The sequence below is a fragment of the Triticum urartu genome, chromosome 1, assembly GCF_003073215.2.
Source record: "Triticum urartu cultivar G1812 chromosome 1, Tu2.1, whole genome shotgun sequence".
NCBI classification, from domain to species: Eukaryota; Viridiplantae; Streptophyta; class Magnoliopsida; order Poales; family Poaceae; genus Triticum; species Triticum urartu.
Window position 1 is genome coordinate 208,448,387 of NC_053022.1, and position 20,706 is coordinate 208,469,092.

A 20,706-nucleotide genomic window follows, 5' to 3' on the forward strand; every position below is an offset into this window, starting at 1 on the left:
GAAAAACCGAACACTAGTTCCAGCGGTGACCGCCCCTGGCGTCGCCTATCGCAGACAGGTGGGGGCATGGCGGACGTGGCGAGAGCAAGGATAAGTGGCAAGCGACATCGGGCTGCTGGGGGCTTATGAGGATAGGGCGAGTTGGGTGAATGTGCCACCGGAGAAGCCCGTGAAACAATAATTACAGGCGGAAGGTAGGCAAACTCGCGTGGTGCGGGAACGCAACAGTCATTGTGGTCATCGGAATTCAATGCATAAGCAGGCATGGCTTAGCATGCCAGCTTGCCGTGGAAAACTAGAAAAACTAAAATTACGACTATGTCATCCCATCCTGTCAGTGGTGTGTCCCGTCCGTGCTGGGTCGCACGCCGGCATGACGGTCAAACGAGCACACTCGAATCATCCATATGAGGTACTCCCTCCTTATCAATAATGATTCCATGGATTTAAAAGGCCCGCAACAATTAAAGCGCATCTTTTGTCGCATTAGTTAGCTCCCTTAATTACGGCCGGCTACATGTAGCCACTTAGAATCGCTCGGAGCCAGTACGCGGAGCAGTTTGTAACTAGTCGCAGCCGTGGGCACACATGCGGCCACTTAAATCGCTGGAATTAATCAGGCTTAAACTTCTGCATGCAATTAATTATTTCCATGCCTTGGTCTTGCTGCTTTGGCTCATGGGACTAATAAACCCGGACGGAGGGAGTACCTTGGTCGGTGAGATTTTTGAATTAAGCCCTGCAAACCGGAAAGGAGGTACTAGTACGTGCGTGATGTGCTATTTATTCGTGTAGGATCGAGTAGATCGTTTCTTGAATTGAGCCCTGCAAACCGGAAAGGAGGTAGTACGTCCATGATCCGCTATTTACCTGTGTAGGATCGAGTAGGTCGGATAGTGTACGTGTAGGATCGAGTAGGTCAGATGGTGTATGTGTACGATCGCATTAGCTGATGAGCGTTAGCTGGGACATAGGGCATTTGCAAACGTTTTTGCTAGCAGTTTCTTTAGATTCGCATGGCATTTTCTTTAGAGCAGCTTGTCAGTTTCTTCAGAGGTATGCATTTTTTTTGAAAAAACTGCCACTTCGGATCTTGCGTCGCAACTAAAACTGCCAGGAGCGCATTAGAAGGCTAGCTAGTGATCGATCAGTAACTTGAAAACACTAAGCGAATAGAAATAAGGAACTGTTAGTAACTTGCAAACACTGAGAACACATAAATAAGGATCATGCTATGCACAGCAGTAAGAGTCAATCCGTTCAAAATGTTCACACGAGATTCACAAACCTGGCATTGTAATATGTTCACATTAGTAGCCCAAATTCAAAACCAACTAGTACGATTCCCATACATAAGATCAACATGTTAATGCATCTCGATGATCCACAGATCATATACAAATATGTAGCTCCAAAAGCACCGATCTGGAAAAAACATATGTTCTTCCTACTAACATGGATGCTTCTCTTGGCCAACATTCAGTACAGACTGAGAGACAAATTTGTTTGTGAAGTCTGCAATTCCTCTTGCAAACATAAGTGGTCTCAACAACATCTGGAACAATGGGAATGAACCACACATGATGGAGGAACATCCACTGCAATATGATTTGGTCTTCTCTTGATCACACGGCAAGACTATTTTCGGAATACAAACTTTAACTTAGGCAAAATGATGCCCATTGTATAATCATACCAAAGCAATGAAGCACCTAGTGTTGGCCAATAAATAGTACAATACTACTTTTTTGCAGTCCATGAAGTGACTATCCAATGTTTCTGTGTCTATTTTCAAATGACACTACATGTAGTGACTATACTATTCTCTTGTGTAGTTCAACAAAAATTGCGGTCACTTTGTTTGTTTGCCAAATAGCAACGGGCAGAAATATCTGTCTGCACAAATATCAAGCAGCTAGTAAACATATACCCACCTTGTATTTTCGGTTTAAACACATCTCTTCTTCTTAGCATCTGTCATGTTTTGCACTAGACAATTTGATACTATTATGTTTTGCCCTGGACAATTTCATACTGAATTGATTTGCTGGTTCAGAGTAGAAATATAGCGCCTATTCTTCATCAGACCAAGGATATCCATGTTCGTAGTGAGGGAAGAGGTGAAATCGATACAACTGAAATTAAGCATACAATCATTGAATCATGTCCTGCACGTCCAATGTAGGCCTACCCTGCCAATAAATTCACATGCAAACCACTAGTATTACTATCTAATGACAGTACAAAAAGAGTAGCAAGATAGTAGCAAACCATGTACCTTCGTAATGAACAGCTCATAGTGCCACCAATTGGATAAAAAGGTTTGGAAGAAAACATGCTCGTAATGTTAAACCATTTGGACTTTTTGTGAGGTTCCACTAAAATCGAGCATCCTTGTTTGCATAGATATTGAAAGTATGATTACTATAAAAGTGGCACTAGTTGAAGCATAGACTCACAAATATAAGCATTCCAATTTCTTAATGGGAAAAGGTAGCAAGACTGTTTCTTACCACTTGTTTGAAGGAATAAGTAAGGCAACAACGGCTGATGTCAGGAAGCAATATATAGTTCTTTCTGAAAGAATGTTCGATTCCTGACCTTTCCTATTCTTTTAAGCATATTTTGTCTAGTTGAACTAAAATAAAATGCCATCACCACCTTGACAATTCAGTTACACTTTACAAAAGGAAATGACTTAACATTACATCATGATGTCAGGTATGTAGTCGACAGGCATTTGAGACAGACATATAGACCTCCTCCGATGACATAATGAACATTAATTTTAACAAAGGTGTGACTAGCTTTACTGAGATAATTTGAGTGAACTCAACACACTCTGTTCCTTAATATAAGACGTTTTCGCAGTTCTATTTAAAGTACCCAAACGTCTAGTATTTAGAAAAATAGGTAGTAGTTTTCTTGAGCACATATCTGGGAAAGCTTGCCACACTTTATTTATGTCCATACGCTAATGCAACACCATTCGAATAGTACAAATATACACTAATCCAGTGGCTAGTGCAATAGTAGAGTAGTTATTTTATTACAGGGTATAGTACAATGGTTTTACTGAACAGATTTCAATAAACTCTAGCACTGGAAGATTTTTACAAGAATTACAATACAAAATGTAAAGGTAACAAGTTTCAGCATTGGTATACTAGCTATGCATGAGCATTAAACCAAATACAAAAGTCTGAAGGTAACTAGCATTATTAATTAATGACAGTATAAAAAATTGCAAACCATGTACCTTCAAGGTAAATATCATTTCGAACTCAAGGGGACCTAAAAATTGCTATCCCAATCTTGATAATCGGTCAAACATAAAACTTGATCGAATGAATCAAGAGAATAGCTGGAGGAGGAGGTGTCCACTCTTCACCTTTCCTCTTGACACTATACAAAAAAATTGACTTATCTCACGAAAGTGAGGTATGTAAACTATAAGCATTAACAGTGCTAAAATCTGAAGGTAGTAACAAGATTCATCGTTGGTATACTGGCTGTGCAACAGCATTAGAATGCCTTAGCTGAAAGATCTTTAATACATCCACAATCAATAGCTAACCCTGAAATAATCCAGTGACATTAAATGGCATTGCTTAAATTTATCGGTGGCATTAGACTGAGTGCGGCATTAGTTAAATGTGGCATCACTTTAGCAGTAGAATTGCTTGACTTGACTGCTGGCGTTATACTAACAGCAAAAAAAGTGGCAATAAGAGCATGGGAGGCCCATTCAGCCAGTAGGCGCACCAGTACGATGTACCTCCACAAACGCATAGAGTGCTGAGGGAGGTATGGTTGCCCAGAGCAACAAATATCCAGGCAACATATGTGGATTACGTTCCATTTTTGTTCTCTTTAGCCACCTTTTTCCTATGTGAGAACAACAAACCGATCGACTTGGTCATTCTCTATTGCATTGTCATGCCTTTCTACCCTTCTTCAACCAAGAGACATGAGACTCTTTCCTTAGCTACTGATTTTCCCCTTTTCAAGCTAGATGCAGGTTCGGTGCCTGCTCTCTTGGACAGTACAGTCTCCCTTCCTTTCCTTATTCAACCCAGACATGGATTAGTCTGCATGAAGTAGGGTTTCCTTTAATAGTGCAAATTAAGGTTTTCGTCTGCGTGGCCAGCAGAGTAGAGGATAGCAAATTGGGAAGATAGTGGAGTGGAAAAAGATCCACATGCAGCAATGTGGAAGATGGGGCAATAGAACAAGGGTATGGTTCGAAAAGTGGTAGCATACCTGAGGGTCGGCGGGAAGTGGCTTCGCTCGTGGTCGCCGTCCTCCGAGCACACTACGACAGCGAGCTTGGGGACAGAGGCCATCCCGCACGGGCGCTAGGTCTGAGAGGACAGCCTTGTCTTCAATGCGTGACCTCGCTCGCCGATGAGGAGTGCGTCAACACTGCACGTCCGTTTCTTCCTCGGCGGATCTGTAACCACCGGTGAGGAGGGAGAGAGAGGCCGTCTTTTTTAGATCTGGAGAGAGGGTGATAGTGTGAGAAGAAAGTGAGAAGCCCTTAGCAAGAAAGCGCTGAAGCTCTAGCCTATGTATCTTTTTTTATACTACTAGTACTAGAGGTGGAGTAGTGGTAGAGTAGTTTATATTTTCTCTGCATGCAGTACAAGTTAGTCGTGCTTCAAAACAGAACGACACGCCATTAAAAGTATAAAGTCGAGAAATAATGTGGCACTTCAGGCCAACGCAGCCAGACCGCATTTTGCACGAGAAATGACACACCATGTTTCGTTGACATGTGGTCCCGTTCCAACATGTCAGTGAGACGACGGTGAGTCATTTTGTACAATTTCCGAATGGACGTCTATGTAGGCAGGGGCACCTCTTCGTGTACCATGACAACCGTCCACCTCCTGTTCTCTTCCCCTCTCGATTTGGAACTGCTATCGCACGCTCTTCCTCCCTCCTCCATTTTCCTTCACTCTTCCTTCTGCGATTGTTTGACCGTCTTCTCCATGGAGGGAACAAGCCAGAAACGACCCTGTTATTCTTGCCCCGATCTGAAAGATGATGTGGTGGAGGAACTCATTGATCAGTGCGACATCATCACCTCAGCTAGCATGGCAGGTTCGTTCAAGACCATTCTCGACTCAACTAATAACATCATTACAAGGAACCAAAGGGTCCAGGAGCGGTTTGATCTCCCTTATCTTCTTCGCTATAAGCCTGTTCGCAAGGGCGCGGACGACAGAGGCCTCGCCTTGTGCAAGTTTATGCCGCTTGATAACGATACGTGTGATGTCAAGATGCCATCGCTTAAGGGTAAGGCCTGGGCTGGCGCAAATGGAGATTGGGTTGTTTGTATTGGGTACAATTGCGAGTGGGAATTTGTGAATGTGTACACTCGTCAGCGGATTCCACTTCCAAACATCTTAGAGTGCCCTGAGGTTGAGCACATAGATGATCTACGTACGTTCAAATACGATCATGGTGGTTGTCGTCTACGGAAGATAGCAATTTGTTGAGTTCCCAACCGCTCTTGGAATTAAGAGAACTATGAAGTTATTGCTATCTTCAACAAGCTAGTTGTCATCGTCACTGATTCCACGGTTCGTCCATGGATATTGCTCAAAAATCAATTTATGTACACGGATGAGTACTGTGATACAATTGAAAACGAGGATCTTGTGTTTCCTGCCACCACTCGTGGCACTATTTTTGCATGGGATCCTCGTAGTTTCTGTATGTTTTTCTTCCACCATAATTATAATTGTTTCATCCACATGCATGCGGGTTAGCAAGTTTCCCTTTAGTAATTAACCTTCTTGTGTTTCCAAGGTCCTGTGAACTTTCCGCCACCTATACATGAAAAAATTTATAACCAAGGGGGAGATGATGATGGTGATGATCATGAGCATGAGGATGAGCAGAACTTATATACTCAGTGGCGCCTGGCAACTAATTCCGATGGATCACCTCTTCTTGTCTATATACAGTGCACTGATATTGTTACTACTAAGGGAGCACGTGTTGTCTCCCATGGTCGCCCTCTCCGGACCTATTCCAACACCCATTGCAGGGTATTCGGGATGTATACTAGAGTGCTAGAGCCAACACCTTCTCCCTGGTTCAGTATTGATAGTCTTGGAGAAAACTCGCTCTTCCTTGGACCAAACTATCCAATGATGGTGAAAGACGATGCAGCTGCTGTTGACACAACATTACTACTATTTATGAGAAGCAACCGTATCTATACCTTGGACATTGTGGTTGTTCCCAACCCTGGTACTGATATATGTCGCTTCAGCCTGGATGATCAGTCCCGCGTTGCTCTCGATATTAACAATAGCTGGCCCTTCCCAAAGCACCTATGGTTCAAAACAAGCGTTTCCAACGCCGATGATTAGTTGAGTTGAAGTTCATTTCATTGCTTGTTATTTGTTATGTGATGAAAACTTCAGTATTTACTAGAATGTTTTGTTGGAAATAATATATAATCCAACATGTATCCTCGTTGTCGTTGTGTGTTGATGACTTGCTGTATGTAATGAATGGTACATTTGCAAATGTGTGTCATGGACTCAATTTATGAATGGTTTTTGAGTCACTTCTTGGAGTGTGAGTACCGTAGTAGTATAGCCAGCATCCGGTTAGTATATGAAGTTGCCACATCACATGGAGCCAACCTAATATTGTAGTATGCTACCCCTCTGTAACGCCCTCGATGCGGCTATATCTCCTACGTGTCGAAGCACAACTTAGAGGCATAACTGCATTGAAAGCAATGTCGCAAGTAAAGTAATCTTCACAACAACCCATGTAAATAGATAATAGGGAAAAAAGGTACATACTTGGCATACACTCGCCACGTCACACAAATACATAAATAACATGACAATCATCCAATACACTCATGGTACGACTACGGTACCAAAATAAAAGATCAACCCCAACATGCGACACGGTCCCGATCGCCCCAACTGGGCACCACTACTGATCATCAGGGAAAGACACATAGTAACGGCGTGAGTCTTCGTCGAACTCCCACTTGAGCTCAAGCGCATCATCTGGAACGAAATCATCGGGCCCTGCATCTGGTTTGGAAGTAATCTGTGAGTCACGGGGACTCAGCAATCTCGCACCCTCGCGATCAAGACTATTTAAGCTTATAGGTAAGGCAAGGTAATATGTGGAGCTGCAGCAAGTGACTAGCATATCTGGTGGCTAACCTGTTCGCAAAAGAGAGCCAGAAGAGAAGGCAAAGCACGAACGAAGAACTATAGAACAACCTACGAAAACATTACTCCAACACTGTGTTCACTTCCCAGACTCCGCCGGAAAGAGACCATCACGGTAACACACGCTGTTGATTCATTTTAATTAAGTTAAGGTTCATGTTATCTACAATCAGACATAAACAAATTCCCATCTACCCATAACCGCGGGCACGGCTTTCAAAAGTTCAAATCCCTGCAGGGGAGTCCCAACTTAGCCCATCACAAGCTCTCACGGTCAACGAAGGATAAACCTTCTCCCGAGACATTCCGATCAGACTCGGCATCCCGGTTCTACAAGACAATTTCGACAGTGGTAAAACAAATCCAGCAACACCGCCCGAATGTGCCGACAAATCCCGATAGGAGCTGCACATATCTCGTTCTCAGGGCACACTCAGATGAGACATCCTACGAGTAAAACCAACCCTGAAGTTTCCCCAAGGTGGCCTCGCAGTCTGCTCGGTCAGACCAACACTCAGAGGAGCACTGTCCCAGGGGGGTTTAAATAAAGATGACCCTTGGGCTCCGGAAACCCAAGGGAAAAGAGGCTAGGTGGAAAATGGTAAAACCAAGGTTGGGCATTGCTAGAGGAGTTTTATTCAAGGTGAACTGTGAAGGGGTTCCCATTATCACCCAACTGCGTAAGGAACGCAAAATCCGGGAACATAACACCGATATGATGGAAACTAGGGCGGCAAGAGTGGAACAAAACACTAGGCAAAAGGCCGAGCCTTCTACCCTTTACCAAGTATATAGGTGCATTAAGATAACAAGATAATATGGTGATATCCCAACAATAAACAATGTTCCAACAAGGAACGATCTCCAAATCTTCACCTGCAACTAGCAACGCTATAAGAGGGGCTGAGCAAAGCGGTAACATAGCCAATCAATGGTTTGCTACGACATGGTGGGTTAGAGGTTTGACATGGCAATTTGGGAGGCATGATAAGCAAGTGGTAGGCATGATAAGCAAGTGGTAGGCATGATAAGCAAGTGGTAGGCATCGTAGCATAGGCATAGCAAAACAGCGAGCATCTAGCAAGCAAAGATAGAAGTGATTTCGAGGGTATGATCATCTTGCCTGCAAAGTTGTCAGAGTTAACTTGATCCTTGTAAGCAAACTCAACGGGTTCCTCGTTAGCGAACTCGTCTCCTGGCTCTACCCAAACAAGACAAACAAGCAAAAGGAACACAATCAACCACGTGCAAAGCTCAAACAAATATGATGCAAACATGGTATGATATGCGGGATGCGATATGTGATGCATAGGCAAGATTGACAAGGAATTATTGAACCTGGCCTCAACTTGGAAATCCAAGAGTGCCACTGGAAAGGTGAGATGATTTCGGTTGAAATCGATATAAAGATCACCAGAATCGGATGCACGGTTTGGAAATGGCAAGCAAAACAAATATGGCAACGGTCTGCGATAAACAGCAAGTAGCCATCTAAATGCATCAAGATAATTATGCTACATCACTCAAACATGGCAAAAAAAATACTTGGCACGGATCCAATCATGATGCTTGACAAAAGATGAACACTGAGCTACGGCCAATTCATCCATTAACAGGTTCAAACAAGCATGGCAAAAGTGCAAACGATAACAGGTTTCAGACTTAGTGAAATTAACACGTCTGGAATTTAACATCAGGTAGCACACTTTGGAGCATGAAAACTATATGATACAGGAACTTAACATGGCAAAGCAAGGCATGAAATGAAGCTACTCAAATCACTTAACAAAATTCCCTTAGTGACCTTCAGCCAAAAGGAATCAGAAAATACAATTGCAAGCATGTGAACATGGCAAAAACATAATCAGATTACAGACAGTGAGAAACTGGAGCATGTAAATCTGTTAACGAGTAGGCATGTTTACGAGCTCGATGCACTCACTACAGAGCAAGGCATGACAAACTAAGCATACACCCACCAAGAATACATATCATGGAAGCTAGACATGGCAAGAACAACAACATAGCATGCATGGATCACTAGCAACATCCTCGGCAAAATCGCTAACAAGACAACATTCTGCCAGGATTCACGAAATAGAAAAAGTAGAGCTCGGCTGACTCAAGCTAGGGTGCTCCATAATTGCAAACAAGGACATGGATGGATAGATCACCACAATATTAACAAATAATCCTTACTGATCATCCTCAAAAGAGGCACGGATCACTAGGAAACAACATGAACATATGGCATATTGATAAAATTAGATCAAGGACTTGAGAAATTCTAAGTCCCTGAAATCAGCATTAACGAATGCACTACTTTGCAAGCTTGTGCTAGTCACCACACACATCACAAAAAAACATGGAAAGCACCTCTGTAAAGATGGCATGGCATATAACAAAACTCATGTAGAACTCGGGAGCATATCATGCACACATTAATCATGGAAAAAATGACAAATAGGTATTTGATGCAGCAGATCTGACAATTATCTCAAATAGCTCTCTTCCAATAGCATTCCGGGCATCAAGATGAGCTCAAATAAAAATGATGCAATGAGATGAAATGATTTAATCTCTGAGACGAACATTTTGATATGCTACACGCCAAAAACGGAGTTAGGGCTGCAAAATTACGGCTTGATGAAAAACGCAAATAAATTAGGTTTTTGGGGAAAGTCAACCCTTCGGGATCCAGATCCGGATCACTGTAGTTGCACGGTCGCCGAGGTTCGCCGGAGTGTCGCCGGACTTGGCGCGGAGCTCGCCGGAGGAAGAAAACCAAGGGGAGGAGAGGAGCTCGCCGGACGGCGAGGTGGCCCTGGTGGAGCGGCGAGGCAGTGGGGCGGAGGCCGAGGTGGTCGCGGGCGGCGCCGGCGATATTCGACTCCGGCCGGTGAGGAGCGCGCGGCAGCGCGGCTACCGGAGATGGTGAGGTGGCGGCGCTGGGCGGCTCGGGCGCCGGACGGGAGGAGGAAGGAGAACGGGCGGCGGCGCGCCGATCTGGGCCGCGGGGGCCCTACGCGGGCCGGGCGGGGCGCGCACGGCGGCAGCGATGTGGGGCTCCCGCGCGCCACGTGTCGGTCTCCGGTTGGGGCGGCGGCGATGTCCGGCGTGCAGAGAGACAGGGATCTAGGCTAGGGTAGGAATGGATCCGGGATTTTTGCGGGAGAGATCTTTATATAGGCATAGAGGGAGCTAGGAGAGTCCAAATGAGGTGCGGTTTTCGGCCATGCAATCATGATCGAATGACCGAGACGATCGAGAGAACATAGGTGGGTTTTAGGCCAAATTGGAAGGGTGTTGGGCTGCAACACACACGAGGCCTTCTCGGTACCTCGGTTAACCGTTGGAGTATCAAACGAAGTCCAAATGACACGAAACTTGACAAGCGGTCTACCGGTAGTAAACCAAGGCCGCAAGGCAAGTCTCGGTCCAATCCGGAAATATTTAACCCCCACACACGAAAAGAGGTAGAAAGGACCACCGGAGGATATAGGAGCGCCGGAATGCAAAACGGACAACGGGGAAAATGCTCGGATGCATGAGACGAACACATATGCGAATGCAAAGAACATGATGACATGATATGAGATTCATGACAACGACAACAATACACGGAGAGAAAAACCCGAACCCGAGGAAATAAAATAACTTAGTGCTGGAAACGGCAAGAGTTGGAGTACATATAAGGTAAATTACATCCGGGGTGTTACACCCTCCACCGGTGTGTCGCTTCAAATGGCGAACGAAGTGAGAGGTCCCGTCACCTTGTGTCCAGATCTGAGATGCCACATGTACCAAATGAATGACTCCAAGTTCGACCACTGTGATGCTAGGTGCGAGCCGAGGAACACTGTTGGAGAGACCCGCCTCATAATTTTCCTACATTGGCCGTTTGATTCATAGGATAGAATGCTATAGAATTTTTTTCCTTTGTAATCATGTTTTAATTGGCAATCTAGCATCCACTCCAACTTTTGTTTCACTTCGTTTGTTCCTACGAAGCGAGTACTTGCTCTAAATGATGTGCCGCTGCAAGAGCCGCCTACATTAATTAACCATGCTCTAAAAAGGTGGACCAGCTTTGGCTATAGTAGTACTGTACTAGGTTAGTAGGTGACCTTGTGCTTGGCTCTTCTCCTCTTCCGGAGGTCGAACAATAAGGATGGTACTAAAGTAGTACTTCTGGCAATCTGACACCAAATGAACTGTTGCACGTCCACCGCTTTTAAGCAAGAGTTTCTCCTCGTGCTGCGAGCCACCGCGCATGCGTTGGTGAAGGAGAAGGCATAGTAAGCAAGCTTCTCGTCGTTCTGCGAGTTGACGGCACACATCAAAGTTAGTACTCTCTTCAAAAGGGTTGACCATGTACATGGCTACCATCCCGTGCTCTGCCATTGAGTATGTGCACTATTCACGTGCCATCGAGGACAAAAAATATTGCCAAGTACTAGGTGCTATCGAAGTGCATGACTCACTTACGCATTGCATATCTCCATTTTCTTGCATGACATGCCACCTTGATGCTAGATGCCCCGCGTGTCATGGAGGCATATAGATGTCCCGCGTGTCGGCAAAAGGATGAACAAAGCTCATGTCTTAAACGAAAGAGTGGAAGAACATAGGTTCCCGATGACCGAGAAGGAGCACCAAACCTCGCGGTGGAGCGTCTGCACTCATAATATTTTATATTATTCAACTATATAAAATCAACCAAATCTCTCCACATTCCTATACCATTCTATAGTATGAGAATAACTTTGAATGTAAGACATTGATTCACTGTATCCAATAGTCATAGTTGGAAAATCCAAACAAAACCAAGCATTGGATCAACTCCTTTAGCACTTAGATTGTTGCCGCCTGCCCACCTAGCCCACCTATATATCCGCTCACGTGTGATGACCACATGAGCTATCCACTCTGATTGTATGTTAAAAAAATAAAGGTCGATAACGCGGCACCTCGGGCCAACGCGACCAGATCGCATTTTGCATGAGAATTTACACACCATGTTTCGTTGACATGTGGTCCCGTTCCAACATGTTAGTGAGACGACGGTGAGTCCTTTTGTACAATTTTCGAACGGACGTGTAGGCCGGGGCGCCTCTTCATGTACCATGGCAAACAGGCAACCATCCACCGACTCTTCGCCTTTCCCTCTCGATTTGGAACTGCTGTCGCACGCTCTTTTTAACGCCCTCGATGCCGCTATATCTCCCACGTGTCGAAGCACGACATAGAGGCATAACCGCATTGAAAGCAATGTCGCAAGTGAGGTAATCTTCACACAACCCATGTAATACATAAGGGAAAGAGATACATAGTTGGCTTACACTCGCCACTTCACGCAATTACATGAATAAAGCATTTCAACATCCAAATACAATCAAGGTCCGACTACGGAACCAAAATAAAAGAAGAACCCCAAATGTGACATAGCTCCCCGGTCGACCCCAACTGGGCTCCACTACTGATCAACTAGAACGAATCAACATAAAGGACAAGATCTTCATCGAGCTCCTCTTGAGCTTGGTTGCGTCATCTGCACGGTCTCATCGGCACCTGCAAGCTTGTTTTGGAAGTATCTGTGAGCCACGGGGACTCAGCAATTTCACACCCTCGCGATCAAGACTATTTAAGCTTATGGGTAAGGTAAAAGGTATGAGGTGGAGCTGCAGCAAGCGACTAGTATATATGGTGGCTAACATACGCAAATGGGAGCGAGAAGAGAAGGCAAAGCACGGTCGATAAAAGTATGATCAAGAGGTGATCCTAAAACAACATACATCAAGCATAACTCCAACACCGTGTTCACTTCCCGGACTCCGCCGGAAACAGACCATCAGGGTAACACACGTTGTTGGTTCATTTTAATTAAGGTCAACTTCAGGTTTTCTACAACCGGACGTTAACAAATTCCCATCTGCCCATAACCGCGGGGCACGACTTTTGAAAGTTCAAATCCCTGCAGGGGTGTCCCAACTTAGCCCGTCACAAGCTCTCACGGTCAACGAAGGAATAGACCTCCTCCTGAGACATTCCGATCAGGCTCGGTATCCCGGTTCTACAAGACATTTCGACAGGGTAAAACTAAACCAGCAACACCGCCCGAATGTGCCGACAAATCCCGATAGGAGCTGCTCATATCTCTTTCTCACGGCACACTCAGATTGTCCTAGGTACGGGTAGGCCAGCCCAGAGTTGCCCCTGGTGGTCACGGGCAGCTGATAGGTTGGACCAACACTCAGAGGAGCACTGGCCCGGGGGGGGGGGTAAAATAATGATGACCCTCAGGAGCGCGACTCCCAAGGGAAAAGAAAAAGGCTAGGTGGCAAATAGTAAAACCAATGTTGGGCATTGCTGGAGAAGTTTTACTCAAGGCGAACTGTCAAGGGGTTCCCATAATAGCCCAACCGCGTAAGGAACGCAAAATCCGGGAACATAACACCGATATGACGGAAACTAGGGCGGCAAGAGTGGAACAAAACACCAGGCATAAGGCCGAGCCTTCCACCCTTTACCATGTATATAGATGCATTAATTAAATAAGATATATTGTGTTATCCCAACCAGTAAACATGTTCCAACAAGGAACGATCTCCATGTTCCAACAAGGAACAAAACTTCAATCTTCACTTGTAACTAACAACGCTATAAGAGGGGCTGAGCAAAGCGGTAACATAGCCAAACAACGGTTTGCTAGGACAAAGTGGGTTAGAGGCTTGGTTCAACAATATGGGTGGCATGATAAGCAAGTGGTAGGTATCGCAGCATAGGCATAGCAAAAGAGCGAGCATCTAACAAAGCAAAGATAGTAGTGATTTCGAGGGTATGATCATCTTGCCTGAAATCCCGCAAGGAAGAAGAACGAGTCCATGAAGAAGACAAACGGACGTAGACGAACGGGTCCTCACAAACACAACGTTACCGGAACCAATCCAAAGAAGCAAACACCGGAAAGAAACACACAACATAGTAAACAACCAACACATGAACATGGTATGATATGCGGGATGCGGTATGCGATGCATATGCATGATTTGACAAGGAATGTATGAACTTGGCCTCAACTTAGAAATCCAAGTGTGCCACTGGAAAGATGAGATGAAACCGCTTCAAAATGATATAAAGAACGCCAGAATCAGAGTTACGGGTTGGAAATGGCAAGCGATTCAAATATGACCACGTTCTGCGATTTATAGCAAGTAGCAACTAAATGCAACAAGTTAAGCATGCTACAGCACTCAACCATGACAACAAAATACATGGAAGGGATCCACTCATGAAGCTTAACAAAAGATGAACACTGAGCTATGGCTAATTCATCCATTAACAGGTTCAAACAAGCATGGCAAAAATGCATTTGGCAAACAGATCTCAGACTTAGTGAAATTAACACTTGTCTGGAATTTCAGATCAGATAGCACTCTTTGGAGCATGAAAACAATATGCTACAGGACCTGAACATGGCAAAGTAATGCATGGAATGTAGCTACTCAAAGAGCTTAACAAAAGTCCCTTAGTGACCTTGAGCCAAAAGGGAACAGAAAATACATTATCAAGCATGTGAACATGGCAAAAACATAATCAGATCACAGACTTAGTGAAAACTGGAGCATGCTGAAACTGATATCAAGTAGGCATGTTTACGAGCTCGATGCACTCACTACAGAGCAAGTCATGACAATATAAGAATACACCCATCAAGAATACACATTATACAAGCTAGACATGGCAAGAACAATAACATAGCATGCACGGATCAAGTACAACATCCTCGGCAAAATCGCTAACAAGTACACAATCTGCCCAGATTCACGAAATAGCAAAAGTACAGCTCGATTGACTCAAGCTAGGGTGCTCCATAAATGCAAACAAAGACATGGATGGATAGAGCACTACAAGATTAACAAAACATCCTTACTGATCATCCTCAAAAGAGGCACGGATCACTAGGAAGCAACATGAACATATGGCATAATGAGATAAATAGGTCAAGGACTTAGTGGAAATGCTAAGTCCCTGAAATCAGCATTAACGAATGCACCACTTTGCAAGCTTGTGCTAGTCACCACACACATCACAAAAATACATGGGCTTCACCTCTGGAAAGATGGCAAAGCATATAACAAAACTCATGAAGAGCTCATTGGCATATCATGCACACAATAATCATGGCAAAAGGGCAATGGAGCAGCAGATCTGACAATTATCTCAAATAGCACTCTTATAACAGCATTTCGGGCATCAAGATGAACTCAAATGAAAATGATGCAGTGAGATTAAATGGTGTACTCTCTGAGAAGAACATTTTGATATGCTATATGCTCAAATCGGAGTTACGGATGCGGAGATACGATGCGATGAACATGTGCATTTGAAAGGTGAGAAACTCGGGGACTTAGTAGAAATAACCACCTCCAGATCTAGGGTTTGCCAGGGATTTCAAAGCGGCCGGATCTTCGCTGGAGAGACTCGCCGGAGCGCGAGGAAAGACGACGGCGGGGCTCGAGGTCGCCGGATCCGGTCCGGCCCGACCGGATCCGGGACGAGCGGCGGCGGGGGCGCCCCATGGCAGCAGCGGAGGCGGGCCAAGGTGGCCGGGGCAGCGGCGAGGTGTGGGCCGCCGGCGATGGCAGTGGCGGCTCCGGGCGGCGCTCACCGGTGAGGAAGGCGGCGGTGCGCGGGCGAAGGCGGCCGGCGGGGTTCGGGCGGGACGCTGGCGTGGCGCGGCGGCGGCGAGAACGGGTCGGGAGGGCCTGTGATGGGCTCCAGCGGGCCTCGGGCGGCGGCGTGTCGGCGGCGACAGGTGGCACACCGCGGTTGGATGCGGATGATGGAGCGGACATGTCCGGGCGCGGTGGGATGTGTCCGGCGGCGCGAGGAAGGGGGAGACTCGGTTTTGTACCGCGAATATTTCGGAGGGGATCACATATATATAGGTAGAGGGAGCTAGGAGAGTCCAAAAAAGGTGCGGTTTTCGGCCACGCGATCGTGATCGAATGCTGTAGATGATGGGAGAGGTTTTGGTGGGTTTTGGGCCAAATTGTAGGGGTGTTGGGCTGCAACACACACGAGGCCTTTTCGGTCCCTCGGTTAACCGTTGGAACATCAAACGAAGTCCAAATGGTACGAAACTTGACAGGCGGTCTACCGGTAGTAAACCAAGGCCTCTTGACAAATATCGGTCCAATCCGGAAATGTTTAATCCCCACACATGAAAGAAAGGTAGAAATGACCACCGGAGGAGAACGAAGCGCCGGAATGCAAAACGGACAACGGGGAAAAAGCTCGGATGCATGAGACGAACACATATGCAAATGAAATGCACATGATGACATGATATAAATAATTGGACGACACCTGGCACATCGGTCTCGGGGCGTTACAACACTCCACCACTACGAGAGGATCTCGTCCCAAGATCTAGAATGGCACCGGAGGGACAACGGAAGAGATAAGAGAAGAGGTAAAACAAATTGCTTCTTTGACAAACGAGTGAAGCCAAAGAACCTTGAAAAGGTTGAACAAATTGAAATAAATAAAACAACGGAGAAGAACGAAGTTGATAGCACTCCGTTAAGAAAGAGAAATAAGAAAGAACCGATTCGGGTAGCACTTCGGTTGAAAAGAGATGAAGACTTGATGAAATGAAAGAACTTGAGCAAAGGGGCACAATACTCCGGTTAAATGGCTAACCCAAGAAAAGAACACGATCCTGACAAAACGAAAAGATGGGTTGAAGAGAGCAACATCACAATGCCTCCGGAACAAAAGAAAGAATGGAATGGAATGAACGACGAGAAAACAAGATCTTGAGGGAGCACGCTTACAACAAGTGCTAGAACGGAGTTGTTGGAAAACCAACAACGAAAAGAATAAGCTTGATATGGTCTTATGGAATACATCTCAAATTATGAGGTGACAACCTGCCACTCACGGGAAGCAGAATTGGATTGATATGAACAAGGAGACGAGAAACTTATATCACCGGGAGGATAAATGAAGAACTTGGGTCCTTTATAAACACCATAGATAGCAACAAACCTTAGGGAAGGATTTAGGTGAAATATAACCCAAGATAATTCCAATGACGAGATTGACGGATTTAAAATACCTCATTCTTAATAACATGTAAATCATGAAACATGAACTCAAATTATCAAGAATGACATAATACCAGCTGCAATGACATGGTTGAAAGAATTGCACTCCGGATGCAAGATGAAGAAACTTAAGCTCCTTAGAAAAGAATCTTGATGAACGCTTCGAGAAGGAAATAAGTCCTTGATGAACCATCATGTATAGCCTCCAAGAAGAAACTCCGGTAACAAAAGAATAAAAAGAAAGAGAAATTGAAAACACAAGGTGAATCCTTGCAATGATTTAGATGAATCTCCGTTGTAATATAATTGAAAGAGGTTGGAACTCCGGGAAGAAAAGATAAGATGAACAATTGAGATCAAGAATCTTGATGAACCTCCGGAATAGGGAAATAATCATTTGGATTAAACAAGAATAAGAATTACATTATGCTTAACCTTCACCAATTAAATTGATGACAATCAACGGATTTGGCACACTACTTATTCTCGTAGAAAGGATTAAGATAGATATAGCGCAAACTTGGGAAGGTCTTCTTGGAATCACCGGTAGGATTGACAACGAATAAATTGATAAGGAAGAGAAACCTGGTAGAACCACCGTAAGAAATGAAAATGAACGAAGATACTTGAGAGAATTTAGATACAACTGAAATGAAGAGAGCACGCGCTGATTAAAGAATATTGAATGATACACCGATGAGATTTGGGGAACGAGAGCTGAAAACTGAGAATGAACAAGTCTTCTGAAATGATGGGCTCCGGATAATCGAACTGAAAATACCCTTGAATATATCCTGATAGGTGAAAAAAAGATTCTCACAATCGAAAATAATTATGAGAGGATGACAACAAGCTAGTACCATGAATCTTGAAGAGAATGGAGCAAGATTAAAGAGAAACTCTTCTTCGGTCTTCAAAAGATGAGAATGACAACGAGAAACACTACCAAGAATTATTGAGGCACCGGAATAAATAAGAATATAAAAGTTGAATCAACAATGAAATGAATTTGAAAAATCTTGGAGAAAGACATTTAACTGATGATAAATCATACTTATGTCAAACTTTGAAAGGAAATTTTGAGGATAGCTCCGGGAAAATAGGAAGAGTCAGGTAAGATCCTGGGAAAAGACATGTGGGTTAGGGTCCACTCAAAGAAACACCGTTGAACGATTCAAAAGAGAGAAAGCACCGGTTGAATTAAATGACTTGAATGAGGGAACATCCTCGAAATAGGTTGAACAGATCTTGGATGACAAGGCGAGCCTTCTGAGATATCTTCAGGGCACCAGAACAAATGAATATCAAGAAATGAATGATTAAGAGGTGCACCGGCACGAGAAAAGCATTTGAAATACAGAGAAGAATATGGTCGACACTGAGAGCTTGAATAGAATCCACCGGAGAAGAAAATGAGTGAAAAGTGACGAACTTGAAGCTCCGTTAGAATCTTCATGAGAATCACCGGATAAGGACATTGAAGGAAAAGAATGAAGAGACTTCACATCAATAAGATGGATACTCGATTAAGAAGTCTGAGTCCTTAAAGAAAAACAAGGGAGGGAGGGCGGGAAAAACAAAGACAATTTGGAATGGATGAAACGTACACCGTTGAGATGAAGTGATAATTGGTCTTGCGAATGTTGAAGTGAACGGATCCACTTGAGGAGAAACACACCAGTTGAGAAGAGGATTGACATGACAATCTCGGTTATCAAGAAGGATTAGTATTCGCATCGGAGTATGAGAACACCATTTGGGGAAGGTATGGAATCAAACACTTGACATCGAAGCAACTTGAATACCACAACTCAAAACAAAACAAAGGATTGACTTGCAAAATAAGCCGGAACAAACATATGATAGAGATTTCGTCCGAAGTTTTCATGGTGGGGCCTACACGGGCTCGATCGTACAGCACCATCTTGTACAAGGCAGTGCACATGACATGCGAAGCGTCCCCAAGTCAGCATAGCCAAGGACTCTTTAAGACACAACGAGACCACTTTAAAACCGACCGTGGATAGGCGGACCACTAGACGTCGAACCCCAATTTCATATCATACATCTGTCGGAAAGATATCCTAAGAGCTACTTGAATTCCCACTTATAAACTCCCGAAACTTCCCGGTTATGCAATTAGGTGTTGGGGATACAGGAGAAGCATAATATCTCACCCAAATCTAGCAAATCCTACATCCAGCTGTATCCATCCTTCAACACATAACCGAGAAACCTTCGGAAATCATCTACCTCAACCTTCGAAAAGCATCCGTTATACAAGTTATGGCAATACTCCCGAACTCCCGCCCCAGTACTGGGTGGCGTCGAGGTTATCTCACCAACGAACTGCATAAAAAAGATTTTTGATGTCGGCGTACTAAACTCAGGTATTCCAGAACTGCAACGATAAAATTGTGACGACAACACCTCGGAGCTCAACTCCCCGGGACACTTCGACAAAACCCCTGACAGGAGGCACCAAGACAATGTTCTCGTCATAAAACCATCGGAACGATTCCAAGATACCCGCGTGATCCTAAAATTTTTTTAGTGAAATTTGAGAAGAGAAGAGTCAAAACTCTACGTCAGGATGCCTTACCAGAGCGATGAGGAGACCGGGGAGTAACAAGAGTTCCTAAACTCTCCGATATATAATACCTAAATGACTCAAAACATTTTTTTTCTAGACACAACTCGGCCACTAAAAATGATCAAGCAATGTGGCTCCTAAGGTCGGGGAAGGCTCTGATACCAACTTGTAACACCCTCGATGCGGCTATATCTCCCACGTGTCGAAGCACGACTTAGAGGCATAACCGCATTGAAAGCAATGTCGCAAGGGAGGTAATCTTCACACAACCCATGTAATACATAAGGGAAAGAGATACATAGTTGGCTTACACTCGCCACTTCACGCAATTACATGAATAAAGCATTTCAACATCCAAATACAATCAAAGTCCGACTACGGAACCAAAATAAAAGAAGAACCCCAAATGCGACATAGGTCCCCGATCGACCCCAATTAGGCTCCACTACTGATCAACTAGAACGAATCAACATAAAGGACAAGATCTACACCAATTAGGCTCGTCTTGATCTTGGTTGTGTCATATGCACGGTCTCATCGGCACCTGCAAGCTGGTTTTGGAAGTATCTGTGAGCCACGGGGACTCAGCAATTTCACACCCTCGCGATCAAGACTATTTAAGCTTATGGGTAAGGTAAAAGGTATGAGGTGGAGCTGCAGCAAGCGACTAGTATATATGGTGGCTAACATACACAAATGAGAGCGAGAAGAGAAGGCAAAGCACGGTCGATAAAAGTATGATCAAGAGGTGATCCTAAAACAACCTACGTCAAGCATAACT